The sequence below is a fragment of the Eupeodes corollae genome, chromosome 1 (assembly GCF_945859685.1).
Source record: "Eupeodes corollae chromosome 1, idEupCoro1.1, whole genome shotgun sequence".
Classification (NCBI taxonomy): domain Eukaryota; kingdom Metazoa; phylum Arthropoda; class Insecta; order Diptera; family Syrphidae; genus Eupeodes; species Eupeodes corollae.
Genome location: NC_079147.1, coordinates 242,194,673 through 242,209,535, shown reverse-complemented (window position 1 = coordinate 242,209,535; position 14,863 = coordinate 242,194,673).

Below are 14,863 nucleotides of genomic sequence, written 5' to 3'. Positions count from 1 at the left end.
GACTCAAATTTAATTGTTTTCAATCGCATAATAAAAGGACCAATTCAAATGAATAGGTGAGTTTAATTTCAGTTTAATCTTTTCTTTATAATTTCTAATAAAATGTTCCCATAATTTTGCTATGTGCAAATATCTGCTAGCAAACACGAAGGGAACAAGTTTTTTTCAAAAAGAATTTTAGGGCTAAAAATTGCATAAATTGGGAAGCCATCTGCGATCTTGGTAAGACTGCAACTGCCTTTAACACCACAAGGATAAATAGTACGAAATATTCAACAAAAAAAATACTAATACTCTTTTTTTCAGTTTTAAAGGGTGGTTAACTTTTAAAGGCCGATATGGAATGTCAACGTCACGTTTTTTCTGTATTTCATTTGACGTTTCTAAATTTTAGACAAATTCAAATTGAACCATGGAAAGATACACAACCGAGAAACGCGTAAAAGTTATTTGGGCTTATTATGACATTAGACGTCCAAATTAAATGCAGGCAACCTTAGTTTATGCCAAATTTTGTTTTAAACAACCTTAAGCTATGAGACAAACAATTAAATAACCTTTCATTTAAACAAAAAAAAAAAACAGAGTAAATATCACATAAGATTAATTCTCTTTGCTTCCAAAGGACTTCACACTTCAAATGCAGGCAACCCTGGGTTATGCCAGGTTTTGGTAAGGCAACATGTATTGTTTGAACTAGAGGGTTAAATTACCTTTCATTTGACAGCAAAATCAATTAAATAATGGATGAGGGTCTATTTACTCCGCAGACACACCTCTTTAAGCCAGCAAACCTTCGAATAGGGTTTATATATAAGTAGACACCACCCGTTTTTTATCCTTAGGTCATGGTTTTCATCATATTTGTAAATAACAGATGAGGGTAATAGAATTCAAAAAACGCACTCTTATTTTGCAAAATTTAACGGCTTTGGGCAAGTTATAGAGTTTTGGCCAAAACAAAAGCAACCTTATTTGTCTTTATTATTAAATAATTTAAAAATAAATTTAGGATTCAATTATTGTATATTTTTGTTTTTTAAGTTCAAATAAATATTTAAAATTTCTGATGGAAAATAGTCAAAACAAAATCAACTTTAAAACAAATATACATATTTTTTTTTAATATTACTAAAATATTGCTATTATTTGGTAGCGAACCCCTAGTTATTAATCATTTCAGCACATCTTCGAGGTATGGAGTCAATTAAATTTGTATTATGCTGTTTGGGATACTTTTCCAAGCCATTTTAGTTTGATCAAGCTGATCATTTCTATTTTTGAAATTAGTCCTTAAAATTCGTCGATCTTTAATTTTCCATTTATTTTGTATGCGGTTGAGATCTCAGGGCTGTGTAATATGTTAATCTGTTTTTTTTTTTTTTTTTGAAACCACGTCTTAACCGTATTGGACGTGTGCTTTGGGTAGTTTTCCTGCTGTGCTACTGTAATATCCATTTCAGAGGCAACTGATCCTCACCGTGTGTCACCCCAACACCATTACCTAACCTCCCCCGTGTTACAGAGTTTTGGTGTGATGTGGATTTAGTGTTTCTTTGGCTGGTCTGCGGACACGACGGAAACCATAAAAACCCTTGAAATTGAATTTAAACTCGTCCGAAAAGAGTTAAGTACAATCCACATGAGCACGACCAACGACCAACGAATGATCGAATATTCATCCACTATCAACAGCTCGTCACCGAGTTGTTCTCGCGCTTACGATATAATAAAAGTGTCTTTTTTATTTGATTTATCCCCTTGTTGTTCTTTTTCTACCAACTCGATGAAGAGTTTGGAATGACTTTTTGGATTTGCAAAATTGTATTAATCGGCAAATCACTGATTTTGGAATGGAAGATTTGTCCGATATCTTAATTTGACCTTTATAATCACGCAAAGCGGCGCTGCTGGTGAGCTCTATGAGCAGAAGAGGCGAGAGGAACGCCGACTTCTCAGAAGGAAAAAGTGAGGGCATGAGAAGCGTGCGGTCGAAGATGTTGAGAGGTATAAAAGCAGGAATGAGGTTCGAAAGTTTTATGAACAGGTGAAACGAAATTCACTGGTACATAGACCTAGAACCGAAGGCTGCAAAGACGAAAGTGGAAACATCATAGTGGAACCGCAGTCAATGCTGAGGATATGGAAGGACTACTTCTGCAGACTGTATAACGGCGATGAAGAACTGAATTCCGCTGTCAGGCAGGATGACCCATTCGATATAGACGACGAAAGCCAACAATCCCGTCCTCCCGACTTAGACGAAGTAAAGATTGCCATATCTAAGTTGAAGTCTAATAAAGCCACTGGAGCAAATGACTTGAATGCCGAGCTCTTTTAAGCAGATGGGGATAAGCTGGGTAGGATCATGCACCAACTTATCTGTAAGATATGGTCGGAAGAAAACATGCCCGATGAATGGAACCTCAGTATTGTTTGCCCGATCCTGAAAAAAGGAGACCCTCTAAACTGCACCAACTATACAGGAATAAGTCTACTTAACATCGCCTATAAAATCTTCTCTGCCGTAATATGTGAACGTCTAAAGCCCATCGTCAACAACCTGATAGGTCCTTATCAGTGTGGTTTTATACCAGGAAAGTCCACATTTGATCAAATATTCACATTACGGCAGATCCTGGAAAAAACTCAAGAACACCAAATCGACACCCACCATCTTTTCATCGATTTCAAGGCCGCATATGACAGCATCTACAGGGACGAGCTGTATATAGAGCCATGTCTAGTTTTGGCATCCCTGCCAAACTCATCCGTTTATGCAGGATGACCATGGAGAATTCACGCTGCTCCATAAAGGTTGGAAACAACTTAACAGAACCTTTTGATGTCAAAAAAGGCTTTAGGCAAGGTGATGCGCTGTCATGCTATTTTTTTAACATCGTGCTTGAAAGAATAGTGCAGAGCTCACACGTCAACACTAGAGGCACTATCTTTCAAAAGTCTGTCCAATTACTGGCATATGCTGATGACATTGACATAATCGGAAGAACTCAGCGTGATGTCAATGGGGCTTTTGTGAGCATTGAGGCAGAGGCGGCAAAAATGGGTTTAACGGTTAATGAGGGCAAAACAAAGTAGATGCTGTCGTCTAGAAAGGACATACAATACTGTCACAATCGACAGACGTAACTTTGAGGTAGTCAAGGACTTCGTCTACCTAGGCTCCGCTGTAAACGCAGAAAACAACACCACGGCTGAGATCAAACGCAGAATAACTCTTGCTTACCGCTGTTTCTTTGGACTAAGAAAGCAATTGAGTGGTAATGTCCTCTCTCGAGGGACCAAAGTGTTGCTATATAAGACCCTTATCATCCCCGTCCTGCTATAAGGTGCAGAAGCATGGACCATGACAAAAGCGGATGAAAGCACCTTGGGTCGCTTCGAGAGAAAAGTTCTTCGTGTGATCTACGGTCCCGTATGCATCGAAGGGGAGTGGAGGAGTAGATGGAACGACGAACTGTACGGGCTGTACAGCGACGTAGACTTAGCAAGAAGAGTAAAAGTCCAACGACTAAGATGGCTGGGTCACGTAGAGCGCATGGAAACCAATGCTCCGGCCCGGAAAGTCTTCGAATCCGCACCCACAGGACAGCGCAGTAGAGGAAGACCGTGGATCAGGTGGCGCGCACAAGTGGAAGGTGACCTCACCCAACTTGGAGCGCGAAACTGGAGACATCTAGCTAGGGACCGAGCTAGATGGAGAAGTTTGTTGGGTGAGGCCCTAGTTCACACAGGACTGTAGCGCCACCTTAAGTAAGTAAGTAAGTAATCTTTTATATTTTTTTTTCTTTTATTGCGTTACAGTATTTATTTTCGGCCATTTTACAAAAGTTAGCTAAGAACACTGATTAACTTACCCGTGAACTGAATAACACCTAATAAATAGATTCAACTGCACTCGTTTGCCAACACCTTTAATTTGAGCAATGGATTTTGTAGTTAACTTACTTTCCTTCATTAATAACAAAAAGAGTGATGGATAGCAATAAAAAGTTACTTTTGTTTTGACCAACATAAAATTGGGTTTACGTTCTTGCTTATATTTATTAAACCGTTTTGAAAACTAGTTTCTTTGTAGTTTATTAAGCAGTACGTAATATACTTATGTATGTACATAAATGTATTAAAAAATTAAAAAAAAATGTACATGATTAGACAAAGTTATTAATTTTTAAATGACATAAAAATGGAGTTAATTTTAGTTGCTAATATTTTGGTCAACACTGTACCTAGGCAAATCAAGAGCAAATTTGTATTAAAATTATAATATTTAATACAATAATTGGTCAATATGAAATAACTGGTCTGTGTAGATATTCCTTCTACGTATCTTAGACTTAGACACACAGCACTGTAGCGCCACCTCAATTAAGTAAGTATCTTAGACTATAAACTCAATTTTTTAAAAATTAGCTTTCTCTAAAATATTTCCTTTTTTAATAAATATATGTACATATGTAGAACGACATTCTTTAAGGAAAAAACTAATGAGTATTTTTGAACTTATGTCTCTGATCTTCAAAATAAAAAGGCTGTAATGCGACACACACTGATAACTTCCAATCCCGTCTGTCGATATGTCTTGCTTCAAAGGTTAGTAGGTTTTGGTTAAAAATTACCAACAATATTTTGCATATAATAAAAGAGTTAAATTTCAAAATCTATTTTGGTTAACGAGATTTTTATTCGAAAACCAATTTTTACCAATTTTAGTAGCATTTCTTAAAAGTTTTTATTTATTTGCAACCAATGTTTTCTATTATTCACGAGATATCGAGGACCGAACATCAATTTTTACCAATTTTGCGTACTATTTTTTTGTAGACTTTAACTTTGTATGAAAAAAACTGACGTTTAGATTTTAAAAAATTACTTAATATTAAAAACAATATTTTTTGTATAAAGTAAAATTAATTTGAAGTCTATATCTTAAATTTTTGAAAAGATATTTAAGTCAAAAATTAATTTTTACCAACTTTTATTAATTTTGTTTAGGTATTTATTTTTTTGTTAAGAAAACTGCCAATTCGATTTTTTTAAAATTTCACCTGATATCAAAACCGTTATTGTTCGTTGCACAAAATTGTTTTGGAGATGAAACCATTTTTTATTTGTACAATTTTCGAGGTGACAATTTTTTTCAACAGTCCAGTCAATGAACGCAGAAAATTGCCTTCACCTCAAAAAAAATCCAACAGTTTTGAAACTTTGCACACTTACTAAGGGATGTTGGGTACTGACCCAAAAAAAGTCCCCAAGAATCCGATGTGAGCTCTAGGGCACTATTTGTCGTATCAAAAAATGTTATTGAACAAAATTAAATCTCATTAAATTTTATAATGATTTTGTTCGTATCTGTTTTAGTTTATAAAATAATTCTAGCGGCAGTGAAGAGAAACATAAGGTTTTTTCGGTTTTTCAGGTTTACAGGTTTATCTTAAAAACTATTTGTTGTATCAAAAAATAGTCTTCAACAAAATTAAAGCTAATTAAATTTTCTAAAGAAATATGATATTAATTTATTTGTACTTGTTTTAATTTGTAAAATAACTCTATAGGCATGTAAGGAAAAAATATGATGATTTTTTTAAACACGTTGATGACTATTGTGTATCTTAAACGTTTCTGGAAACTCTTATACTAAAAAAAAACGAACATTGAAAATAATTATATCAGTTGTGCGTCCCAGATCATTTATCTCTCCAATACTAAGCAGCCTTGTCTTATTTATATACAGAAAGCTTGGTTCTAAGGTTGCTTGGTAAACCTTATATCAAGCTTAGGGTTTTGTTCTTCATTTACATTCTTTGGGCGGAATAAGATGCATCGCTGCATATACTTCCATGTTACAGCCAAAACCATATGACGCTCTTTGGTTGGTATCAAAGTTTATTGGCATTTACGATGTTCCAGAATAAAAAGGGTACATGCACTCAATAACCACAGGCTTGTTTAGTGGAAAAATGTAGTCATTATTCCTCTTCCGTTCATAAACTCGCCAACGTCCGACTATCCACTGCATTGCACTATGCTGGCAGTTTGTGTGACAAATTTGACCAAAAATACCTGGTGGGAACATTTGAATAGCCTCTTTATATAAAAAGTAAAGAAATCGTTGCTGCCAGCTTTAACTAAGTTCCGTCTTTCAAAATGCGTAGTCATATTGGGTGGATTTCATCCCCGCCCCGGTTTCAGCAGTTCGTGCTTTAATACTAATACAGACATCTTTAGCCAATATAATAATGGAACAAGTCGACATAAGCCAACATGAATGGAAATCCAAAATCTCACGAAAAATGTTCTTGATGAGTTTCCTTCGTTAAGTGCACTAAAAAAAACCTCATTTGATCCATCTTAGTGAGAAACTACAAACAAATCTTAACAAATTGACAACAGGACGTGGAATCACTGATAGTGTACTTAGCAAATGTGTTTTAAGGCTGACTGCCACTCATGAAATTTTCTCATCACTCGAAGAATTCACTGTGGTTCTTTTTTCTACTAGTGACCAACATGAAGATTTTCTGAAGGCACATAAAATTAGAGATAATGCAGATATTGCAAATCTGTCAAATTGGTTCCAAAGTCTCCACAATTTCCAGTTACAAATGAAATCATGTCAATAGCGAGTGGCATCGGAGATGATAAAGTAACTTCCTACAATGCTTATTCTCTAAGCATGATCCATTTATTAAGCCAACGAGTTTAAGAAGTAAGAAGGGACATACAATCTGAATACTACAGTTTTTTGTGGACAGTTACAGACATGAACAAATTCATACCATATTTTTTTTTATAATACATAAGCTCCTACACACACAAATTAATATCATATTTCTGTAGGAAATTTAATTAGCTTTATTTTTGTAAAAGATTATTTTTTGATATGACAAATAGTTTTTAAGATAAACCCGAAAAACCGAAAAAACGTATGTTTCTCTTCACTGCCGCTAGGGTTATTTTATAAACTAAAACAGATAGGAACAAAATCATGGAAGCTTGTTTTACAAAATTTAATGAGCTTTGATTTCCTGTAATACAATTTTTTGATACAAGAAATAGTTTTCGAGATAAACGTGAAAAACTAGAACAAAACCATGTTTCTTTTAACTGCCGCTAGAGCTCACGTCGGATTTTTGGGGACTTTTTTTGGGTAATCACCAGACATCCCTTAGTAAATGTTCCAAGTTTCAAAACTGTTAGATTTTTTTAGGTGAAAACCTTTATTAACTGGATTATTGAAACGTCGATAAATCGGACCAATTACAATTACTTCCTATTAAAAATACAAAATAAATTAGGTGGCGCAACAGTCCCTTGAGAACTAGAGCCTAGTGACAACTTTTAACCACTCCATATGTACGAGTAATGATATCAGGAAAAGAGGGGACCTACAGTTCAAATTCATATTCATATTCATATTCATATTCATATTCATATTCATATTCATATTCATATTCATATTCATATTCATATTCATATTCATATTCATATTCATATTCATATTCATATTCATATTCATATTCATATTCATATTCATATTCATATTCATATTCATATTCATATTCATATTCATATTCATATTCATATTCATATTCATATTCATATTCATATTCATATTCATATTCATATTCATATTCATATTCATATTCATATTCATATTCATATTCATATTCATATTCATATTCATATTCATATTCATATTCATATTCATATTCATATTCATATTCATATTCATATTCATATTCATATTCATATTCATATTCATATTCATATTCATATTCATATTCATATTCATATTCATATTCATATTCATATTCATATTCATATTCATATTCATATTCATATTCATATTCATATTCATATTCATATTCATATTCATATTCATATTCATATTCATATTCATATTCATATTCATATTCATATTCATATTCATATTCATATTCATATTCATATTCATATTCATATTCATATTCATATTCATATTCATATTCATATTCATATTCATATTCATATTCATATTCATATTCATATTCATATTCATATTCATATTCATATTCATATTCATATTCATATTCATATTCATATTCATATTCATATTCATATTCATATTCATATTCATATTCATATTCATATTCATATTCATATTCATATTCATATTCATATTCATATTCATATTCATATTCATATTCATATTCATATTCATATTCATATTCATATTCATATTCATATTCATATTCATATTCATATTCATATTCATATTCATATTCATATTCATATTCATATTCATATTCATATTCATATTCATATTCATATTCATATTCATATTCATATTCATATTCATATTCATATTCATATTCATATTCATATTCATATTCATATTCATATTCATATTCATATTCATATTCATATTCATATTCATATTCATATTCATATTCATATTCATATTCATATTCATATTCATATTCATATTCATATTCATATATTTATTCGCATAGATTTATACAATATCTTCTAAGGCAGTATACAGTTCTTAGCCGAATCCGAAGGCCTATTTTGATCACAAGTATAACACCTTGTGGATTAATCACATCCTCGCACCCGTGAAAAACTTAGATGTTTCGGACAGAGATTAAACCTAAGACCTCTAGAATGAAATCCCTAAGCACTAACCATACCGCCACAGGTATTATTATTACGGGTATGTTTATTGAACAATAATTCAAATTGAATTTATTTATCAATTTTTATTACATATTTTCTTCTATGATGACTTTTGAAATTTCCTTTAATATTTTGTTAGTAGTCGGTAAATGTTCAAAATTGATATACATTGTTCGTATGTTTGTACATATGTAGATACATAAAATCTGACCCAAATTCGTTATCCATTATCCGATATAAGTTTCTGTTTTCTGAATATAAACCCAAGAAATGGAAACGGGGTTACGAACAAAAAAAATTATAAGATTATAAGTAACGACTTTCTCAGATCCATGTTAACTGTTCACGCCAACCATTTTCTTTATTTTTTTTCAAATTATTATAAATTATAGAAGGGTGCAATTATATCAATACAACAAATTAATTTAGGGACCTACCATTTTCAATTAAATCACCCTTGCAAGCGACCCAAAAATCATATCCTATTTGTATGATCTGTAAAAATACGTTGGGTGTAAATAATAATTTCAAAGAAGACTCCCTTAAAATCAATTAGGTACGATTGTAACACGAGTACATACAAAATTTCTTTGCCCTGTACCAATTCAGTGCCGGAAGGGTTGACTATAACGTGATTATCGTAGAATAACTCCTTGAAATGTCCTGTATACAAATATATACCTCCCTAATTATCATATTTTTAAAATCACAAAACATAATTAATCAATAACGTGACATAATCTATGCATGTACCTTAAAGTAGATTAGATAGACTATTCCTTAATTTTGATTACTTTACTTTTGTATAAATTTGGATTAAAATATTAAGTTACTTCATCAGGTCCGAATTCTTATTTTCTCTAACCATATCACGCATCATTCAGATAATCAAATACCTAATAATGACCTGATTGTCACTTATTTTCCATTACAAACCTACAAAAGGCACTCACAACAAAAAAGGAATGAAAATATAAATATCTACTATCACCCCATTATAAATACTATGTTGTCAATAATAATAATAATAATAATTTTTCCAACATATGCGCAAGCTACTGGAATCCTTACAAAAGTCGTTGTCGGGTTGAAACGAGGTTTCCCCCTATTTTTATGATAAAAACTTATCAAACTGCAAACAAAAGAGTGTGTGATTCATAACAAACAATGCAATATTTAAACTGCAGCAGCAAACTCTGTAAGATACAAGATAGAAAACATACCTAAAAATTAACTAACAAACAAACAAACAGACAAAATGTATTAATCTTTGTAGAACCTACATACATAATAAAAAAGATAGATACATTTTGTTACTATAGTAACACTTTGTTGTTTTTGTTGTTCTATAAATTTATTTATGAGCTGAGATTGAGATTGTTGTTAAAAGCAAACGCGTATCCAAAATATAGTAAAAGAGGAACTTGATTCTCGTTTGTATTTTAAAAAAATGTAAAAAACGTTTTTCACTTGAAGAACATCAACTTAAATTTGTTGGTTTCGAATTATTGGGGTAGGTTTTGGTTTCTTAAATATTAATTTAATATGCACTCTGCGAAATAATGATAAAGACAAAAAACACTTCTGTTCCGTCTGTTTTTATGAAAAATTACTATCAATGAATGGCAACCATTTTGTTTGATCTTATATTTTATAACGGTTAAACTAAATTTCTCTCTCTTGAACCATTAGTATAACAATAATTTATTGATCTTTATTGCCAAGTGATTGTTTTTAAGAATCGTTATTAAAAATGAGTAAATCTTCAGAGAACAAAGGTTTGTTGTTATAAATACTTTGTAAATCACGTAAGTAGGTTGAATTTTTTAGAATAGAACACGTCGTTATGATTTTATAATTATAATGTCTCCTGAAAGTCATTATCAGAAGAAAAGATGAAGACCCCTAGCCAAATCGGTGGCATACTTTCAAGAAGTACAACTTCAATAGACATTTTCTTAAAGCTGAATTACAATTATGGAGTTAAGCGAAGTTCAGGTAAGTAACTTAATTAAAACCTTTGGAGAAATCAAACATCTAAACGTTAATGAATCGATAAGCCCCGCGAAAATTGGTTATATTTTAAACCTCAATTTTTCACCAAGGTGAGTGCAACAAGTTTTAAAAGGTTATCAAAAAAAAACTTGCGTCACGTCATCATCATTTTTTCGAATGAGAAAAAATTGAGGATACAGAGACGGTTTGCATTGTTGTAAATAATGTTTCAAAATATACAAAAGAGTAATAGGCAAAATATTAACTCATTGCACTAACTTCCATCCAGTCCTAAATTGAACCCGATTTAAAACGTTTGGGCAATTTTAATACAAAACGGTTTTAAAAATAGACGTTTATTTTACACTATAAATTATTTAACAAGAGTCGTTCAAGAAGAGTAAGCCAAATTTAATAATTACGTGTCAAATAAAAAAATTAAAATAAAAATTAAAAATTAAAAATTAAAAGCTTTTAGTTTCACTAAGAATTGCTTTTAAAAATTGGCCTTAACATTATTTCGTTGTGAAAAAAAACCCATATCAAAATTATAAAGTAAAGTCTAATTTTTCATATTTTTGTTTTTCCTTATAAGGTTAGTTGTAAAGGTTGATTTTTTTGAGGTTAGGATTTTCATGCATTAGTATTTGACAGATCACGCGGGATTTCAGACATGGTGTCAAAGAGAAAGTTAGACTTACTAACGAGCAACGCTTGCAAATCATTGAATTTTATTACCAAAATCAGTGTTCGGTTCGAAATGTGTTTCGCGCTTTACGTCCGATTTATGGTCTACATAATCGACCAAGTGAGCAAACAATTAATGCGATTGTGAACAAGTTTCGCACTCAGTTTACTTTATTGGACATTAAACCAACCACACGAATGCGTACAGTGCGTACAGAAGAGAATATTGCGTCTGTTTCTGAGAGTGTTGCTGAAGGCCGTGAAATGTCGATTCGTCGTTACGGTGAATGGCGATCGCTATCGTTCAATACTAACAAACTTTTTGTTGCCAAAAATTGAAGAACTGAACTTGGTTGACATGTGGTTTCAACAAGATGGTGCTACATGCCACACAGCTCGCGATTCTATGGCCATTTTGAGAGAAAACTTCGGAGAACAATTCATCTCAAGGAATGGACCGGTAAGTTGGCCACCAAGATCATGCGATTTGACGCCTTTAGACTATTTTTTGTGGGGCTACGTCAAGTCTAAAGTCGTTTCAAATAAAGAATCGATGAGATTTTGCAAATTTTATGCGTTTTTTTTAAAAGTTCTCAAGCTCTTACAAAATCACCGTTTATAATCCAATAATAAATTTAAAAAAAAATGTTTTTCGTGCTTGTCCTTATCATCGGAAAAATTACTGCGTTTCAAGCATTAAAGAAGTCATGAAACAAAATTAAACGCATTTTCAACTGAGGTCACTGTAATGTTCTCTTCTGTTGGGGATCCACAAAAATCTGAGAAAAAACGAAATAATCTAAGTGAAAGAAAATAATTTAAAGACACATCAACAAATGCTTGTCTTGTTTGTTTAAAAAAAGTGATTGAAAACGGGGATTTACTAGAACCCAGGTCCAAATTTTTCAAAAAAGATAATTTAATCTCGTGTTAGATAGATGGTTTTTTAGATACGTTATTGAACGAGTTGAGAAAGCCGTCAAAAAATAAAAAAAACTTTCAGCAGTTCACAAAAAGCAGATAAACATTTAATCTTCGAAGTCAAAATTGTTGTAAGATAAAACATTTAAAACTCGGAGGCAAATAGCTTCTTCATCGTCTATTATTTACAGAACATCCTCAAATACAACTTCAACTAACATTACAAATATAAAAAGCTTAAATCAATTTTCAAGTTTCTTGAAATTCAACCCGAAATTCTTGGATATCTTTGGATTCCTTTTTTGAAATCTCAGCTGATTTTGATCAGCTATTATTTTACACTTAAAACACTAGCAAAAAGGTATCCGGATACCCTATCTGTCTGAGATTGAACGCAGCCATTGTGCGATAACGTATCACCCTTGGCATGACGGTTAGTGCTTAGGACTGTCATTCCATAGGCTGTCATGAACTTGAAGAATTATTCTCTTGTGACTATTTAAAAGTTAGATGTGCAAGCGATTTGGGTGTTGAGATAGCAGTTCGCAAGTTAAAATCTTGCGTAGTGACCAAAATTTATAAAAAAATAAGCAATCCACTTATTCTTATTTATCTTGTACACATATTGTATTACTCTATATGAACCCCAAAAGTCCTTTGGAATTGAGACCAATTAGTATATTATCATTTTTGTCGACAAAATTAGAAAAAATAATGGCTGAAAAAATAAAGAAAGTCTGAATAGAAATTATAGTACGAGTATTTCAATTCGCATTCATGGTTTCGGAAAAAAAAATAGTTCTGAATCAGCAGTTATAGAAATAACTTTCGATTTAAGGAGATCAATGAAAGACTACTCAACTCTTACGTGGAATTTAAAAATAACTTTTGATTCTCGTCTTCCGTCCCCTTATTTCTGTCTTCTTACTCAAAAATCGTCTATTACAGATCGAAACAGAACTTGAAATATCTTATTCAATTCTTGTCAACACAGGTGTTTAACAAGGATCTATCTTAGGTCCTCTTCTATTCGGCATCTTCATAAATAACCTCCTTGATGTTTTTGTAAATTGTAATGTGAATATTTATCCAATTGATGTAACAATTTATCTATCTAAAAAGCCTAGGTCTATATAAGATTGTGTAGCTCGAGTAAATGAAGATTTGCTATATTTTTAACGGGTTGAGCTGAGTTAAATAAAATAAGATTGAACCCGTTGAAATTGTTTTCAAATGTGGGTTAGAGAAGTGAAATATCAACCCCGAATACCTTATGCTACAAAATTTAAATACCTTGGCTTTATGAGAAATAGTAAAATGAGTTGTTGTGACGCTACGTCAGAATTTACGGAGGCTTGCAGAGTCTTAGAGGGTAATGTAATTTATTAAGTCCCAACATGAAAATGTACCTAGTGAAAACATTAATGTTTCCTTATTTCTGTTACAATTGTGTTGTAGACTCGTGTTTAAATTCTGAATGCAAGTGTAAAGTAAATGATGCATTCAATTACGATATATTCACGGTTTTTTCGAGGTTGTTTCAAGCGTTTCGCGAAAGAACCTAATGAAAAACATGTCGGAATGAACTTTCATTTACAGTGAACATTTTATTTTCGCTGTTCTTATTATGACTGACTTTCCATAGGAAGTTATTGTAATCGGACCAATTTGTCGAATTTAAAATGTTGACATTTCTCGACGTTTCAAGAGATGACTGTGTATGCGTGTCCGTTCGAGAACCTTTTTTCGTCGTTAATATCTCAAGAACCAGTAGAGATATCGATTTCAAATACATTTTTTTATACAGATAATAACATAAGACACTGACGAAAGGACTCAAAAGTGTGAAGAATCGAATTGACAGTTTTTTTTGCAATAAAAACCTAAAAAAATATTATTCAAAGTTAGTAAACATTTATTTATATTGTTATAATTATTATCTTTATTTTTTCAACATATAAAATACAAATGTTTTTAATATAAAAGATTTACGAGCATGGCTTTGAAGTCCTCTGCCGATTATATCTAAAATTATTGCATTAAAATTTACATTTATAAATTTTAAACACAGCAAGAAAAATGAAAATGAAAAAGTGTAGTAGTACATTAAATAATATTTTAACAAAATATAGAGCTTAAGTCTTTATTTTAATCAGATATAAATTTAAATTTATTGCAAAAGTCAATTTTTTAAACTAGTGTATTTAAATTTAAAAGATTGATGGATTAATCGATTAAAGAGCAATGGTAAATTAAGGGATTCAATATTAACTGAAAGATGGGCTTTTAGCTTAGCTAAAACAAAATAATAGATTGATTCTAAAAGAGATTTACATAAGTATTTCAGTAACAAACCGGATAAGAACTTTCCAACTACACTCACGATTTAGAATTGAGTAACTCCTTCTGTAGAAAGAAAGCTTTTCCTAAAGTATAAAAGTCGAATTTCTTGGAGTATTTAACACCTTGCTAGGAAGTGGTAAACGTTTTCGATTTGATTAAGGTTGCCAAGAATACAATTATGATTTATATCAACCCTATGAGGTCTATAACTTAGCTGTAGCATTTCAGTTTG